We start from the raw sequence: 5,000 nt of genomic DNA on the forward strand, positions 1-5,000 counted from the left end.
CGTGTCACTAATGTACAGAGATACAATAGTTTCGACTGGAACCGGATTAAACGTATACACGGCGCTGATTAGTAATAGATAGAGCCATCAGAATACAGATAATGTATAGACCTGTCCGTATACATGCTGAAAGACTCTGCTCACAATCACACGTCAGCCAGACACTCTTATCACGCACTACTCTCTGCCTGTAACAGGCACGCAGACGATATGTAAGCACCAGCATGGAACAACACCCAGTGCATCCTCTCTGCCACATTAGACAATCCACACTATCATAACCAGACCGGGAGGTCCACTCGGAAAACAGAATATCCCACCCTTCCGACAACCACCATTGCTCAGCTAAGCCACCAACACCCACACATGTCCCACACAGGGGTGCACCCAACATCACAATACTGCCTCCTGTCACACCACACAAACAATGGCAGGAATGAAAGACACAGGTCTGCCACAAGCATGGAATCAGAGCGCCGCCTGTTATGAGCCAAAGGTGCACCCTGACGTGGCAAATCAGATGATGCCGCAGTCATTTACTTACGATAATCACAATCAACAAACTGCCGCCCCCCCCCCCCCAAAACACCTTTCCTTACAACAATGTGTACCTTAACCTAACCCATATTGTGCCTTAACCTAACCCATATTGTGCCTTAACCTAACCCATATTGTGCCTTAACCTAACCCATATTGTGCCTTAACCTAACCCGTATTGTGCCTTAACCTAACCCGTATTGTGCCTTAACCTAACCCGTATTGTGCCTTAACCTAACCCGTATTGTGCCTTAACCTAACCCGTATTGTGCCTTAACCTAACCCGTATTGTGCCTTAACCTAACCCGTATTGTGCCTTAACCTAACCCGTATTGTGCCTTAACCTAACCCGTATTGTGCCTTAACCTAACCCGTATTGTGCCTTAACCTAACCCGTATTGTGCCTTAACCTAACCCGTATTGTGCCTTAACCTAACCCGTATTGTGCCTTAACCTAACCCGTATTGTGCCTTAACCTAACCCGTATTGTGCCTTAACCTAACCCGTATTGTGCCTTAACCTAACCCGTATTGTGCCTTAACCTAACCCGTATTCTGCCTTAACCTAACCCGTGTTGTGCCTTAACCTAACCCGTGTTGTGCCTTAACCTAACCTGTGTTGTGCCTTAACCTAACCCGTGTTGTGCCTTAACCTAACCCGTGTTGTGCCTTAACCTAACCTATGTTGCGCCTTAACCTACCCTATATTGTACCTTAACCTAACCTATATTGTACCTTAACCTAACCTATGTTGCGCCTTAACCTAACCTATGTTGCGCCTTAACCTAACCTATGTTGCGCCTTAACCTAACCTATGTTGCGCCTTAACCTAACCTATGTTGCGCCTTAACCTAACCTATGTTGCGCCTTAACCTAACCTATGTTGCGCCTTAACCTAACCTATGTTGCGCCTTAACCTAACCTATGTTGCGCCTTAACCTAACCTATGTTGCGCCTTAACCTAACCTATGTTGCGCCTTAACCTAACCTATGTTGCGCCTTAACCTAACCTATGTTGCGCCTTAACCCAACACACGTTGCGCCTTAACCCAACACACGTTGCGCCTTAACCCAACACACGTTGCGCCTTAACCCAACACACGTTGCGCCTTAACCCAACACACGTTGCGCCTTAACCCAACACACGTTGCGCCTTAACCCAACACACGTTGCGCCTTAACCCAACACACGTTGCGCCTTAACCCAACACACGTTGCGCCTTAACCCAACACACGTTGCGCCTTAACCCAACACACGTTGCGCCTTAACCCAACACACGTTGCGCCTTAACCCAACACACGTTGCGCCTTAACCCAACACACGTTGGGCCTTAACCCAACACACGTTGGGCCTTAACCCAACACACGTTGGGCCTTAACCCAACACACGTTGGGCCTTAACCTGCTCTGTAATTGTCATACGACGCGTTAAATTAGTGTAGTGTTGCCTAACTGCAACCCCCGCAATATAGTTTGCTACTCGCACTGCCCGGTCCCCAGAGTATCGCTTCATGTTAAACACCTTGCAGCTATACACTGTAATGCGGATGGCAGCAGGACGTACATGCTCAATGCCCTTCGCAGTTGTTCATTGGCATTCGCATGGCGAAGCACAGCCTACGTTGTGGTACGGCTTGTGTCAACTGTCCGCTGATGTTGTACGTCCAAATCACACACTGTACTGCACATTGGTCCTCATGTACTGAATGATACATCGTGGTACATGTGTGACCGTACCACGACTGCGCCAACAACGGCGAACCATACGGTCCAAATATTGTGCACTCAGCTACATGTCGTCTCCCTATAAGAGCTGGATTGCAGTATGGTATGCCGTGGATGGCGATCGGCATGAGCCGTCTGTTGATGTAGTGGCGCGTGTTGTCAGACGTAGTCGTCTCTTCTCACACACCGTGATAGCATGGTGCACTGCGTTCCACATCTGCGACATGCGACAGAGGCCGGTTGACAGTCGTTCGCGCAATGGACATCGCATACGTACGGGGGCCACCTTCCACGTGTTCGCGAAGCGTGCACATGTTGTTGCGTGTATGTGGGCAGACATAGTGTGTCGTGACACCTGACACAGGCATGCAACAATCGTTGAATTTGCAAATGGCGATGGACGTCTACGTTTGCTGGTGACGTTACGCAAATGAAGAACTGGTAAACCGTTGTGGTGCGGTTGTTCTCGCTAGAGGTGAATCAGTGATGGCGACGATCGGTTGAGCTACCAACCGGTTGTTTCAGCGATACCCACCATGCCCACGAACGTGAATGGCATGTGGGTGTGAAGCGATACGCGGCGGTGGCTGGGTGGGACCGTCCCCGGCCGGTGAGGGGGGGCCTCCCGGCGTGCTGGCCGCGCGGTGCGTGGGCGCACGCGCTACAGCCGGCTGGTGGGGGCGGCCAGTGGCAGGCGCGCCGGCCGACGGAGGCGGCAGGCGGCGTAGCTGCGCGCCGGCGCACCCTGCACGCGGCGCCGTGCGGCCAAAGTAGGTCCTCGCGGGCCCGGTGCGAAGCGCGGTGGACATCTGCAGTGTGCTGGTCCGATTGAGGACTGTGTGCGCTGAGGATGCGCCGCCGCCCGGCGCTCGGCGCCGCGACGCCGTCTGCTGCTCGGTCGCCTCTGCGGTTCTCGCAGGTGGATTGTATCGCAGCTGTGCGGACGTGTTGGCGCGTGCGCTGTGCTGGGAGAGTTCGCTTCGGCACCCAAGTGGGGCTTTTGTCCTTCTGTGGCGCTGGCGTTGGAGCTGCCGGCCACCGTAGGTGGCGCGTGTTGTCTCCCGCCGGCAATGCCACGACAGCACGCTCCCGGGCCTCTGTCGGCAGCGGCAAGCTCAGTTGGGAGCACGGGTGGTCGCACCTAAAGCGTCTACTCGCCAAACTCCGGGCGATTGCGCCTCTCTCGAACCCGACCAAGTACTTAGGACGGCGCTGCGCGCCGCCGGGACCTGAGAGGGTTTCGAGGTGTATTGTGCAGGGGAGCTCAGCCTCCTCCTGTTTGCAGAATAATTGAGCGGACGCTTGCGTGTTCGCGCGGGCCCCCGGGACACACTCCCGGGCGGCCGGCTGCTCAGCTCTAGTTGACGCAGCTCCCTGGTTGATCCTGCCAGTAGTCATATGCTTGTCTCAAAGATTAAGCCATGCATGTCTCAGTACAAGCCGCATTAAGGTGAAACCGCGAATGGCTCATTAAATCAGTTATGGTTCCTTAGATCGTACCCACGTTACTTGGATAACTGTGGTAATTCTAGAGCTAATACATGCAAACAGAGTCCCGACCAGAGATGGAAGGGACGCTTTTATTAGATCAAAACCAATCGGTCGGCTCGTCCGGTCCGTTTGCCTTGGTGACTCTGAATAACTTTGGGCTGATCGCACGGTCCTCGTACCGGCGACGCATCTTTCAAATGTCTGCCTTATCAACTGTCGATGGTAGGTTCTGCGCCTACCATGGTTGTAACGGGTAACGGGGAATCAGGGTTCGATTCCGGAGAGGGAGCCTGAGAAACGGCTACCACATCCAAGGAAGGCAGCAGGCGCGCAAATTACCCACTCCCGGCACGGGGAGGTAGTGACGAAAAATAACGATACGGGACTCATCCGAGGCCCCGTAATCGGAATGAGTACACTTTAAATCCTTTAACGAGTATCTATTGGAGGGCAAGTCTGGTGCCAGCAGCCGCGGTAATTCCAGCTCCAATAGCGTATATTAAAGTTGTTGCGGTTAAAAAGCTCGTAGTTGGATTTGTGTCCCACGCTGTTGGTTCACCGCCCGTCGGTGTTTAACTGGCATGTATCGTGGGACGTCCTGCCGGTGGGGCGAGCTGAAGGCGTGCGACGCGCCTCGTGCGTGCTCGTGCGTCCCGAGGCGGACCCCGTTGCAATCCTACCAGGGTGCTCTTGAGTGAGTGTCTCGGTGGGCCGGCACGTTTACTTTGAACAAATTAGAGTGCTTAAAGCAGGCAAGCCCGCCTGAATACTGTGTGCATGGAATAATGGAATAGGACCTCGGTTCTATTTTGTTGGTTTTCGGAACCCGAGGTAATGATTAATAGGGACAGGCGGGGGCATTCGTATTGCGACGTTAGAGGTGAAATTCTTGGATCGTCGCAAGACGAACAGAAGCGAAAGCATTTGCCAAGTATGTTTTCATTAATCAAGAACGAAAGTTAGAGGTTCGAAGGCGATCAGATACCGCCCTAGTTCTAACCATAAACGATGCCAGCCAGCGATCCGCCGCAGTTCCTCCGATGACTCGGCGGGCAGCCTCCGGGAAACCAAAGCTTTTGGGTTCCGGGGGAAGTATGGTTGCAAAGCTGAAACTTAAAGGAATTGACGGAAGGGCACCACCAGGAGTGGAGCCTGCGGCTTAATTTGACTCAACACGGGAAACCTCACCAGGCCCGGACACCGGAAGGATTGACAGATTGATAGCTCTTTCTTGATTCGGTGGGTGGTG

At 53.2% G+C, this 5,000-nt stretch overlaps 1 non-coding gene across 1 annotated transcript in view; it reads left to right on the forward strand.

The window, feature by feature from the left end:
- Nucleotides 1–3,631: 3,631 nt before the first annotated feature.
- Nucleotides 3,632–5,000, forward strand: part of LOC126434690 (small subunit ribosomal RNA) — a 1,910-nt gene continuing 541 nt past the window's right edge. Inside the window, exon 1 of the ribosomal RNA XR_007579409.1 lies at nt 3,632–5,000. This exon is cut by the window's right edge and continues 541 nt beyond it. This is a non-coding gene — a ribosomal RNA (small subunit ribosomal RNA).

Source organism: Schistocerca serialis, unplaced genomic scaffold (genome assembly GCF_023864345.2).
Source record: "Schistocerca serialis cubense isolate TAMUIC-IGC-003099 unplaced genomic scaffold, iqSchSeri2.2 HiC_scaffold_1192, whole genome shotgun sequence".
Taxonomy (NCBI): domain Eukaryota; kingdom Metazoa; phylum Arthropoda; class Insecta; order Orthoptera; family Acrididae; genus Schistocerca; species Schistocerca serialis.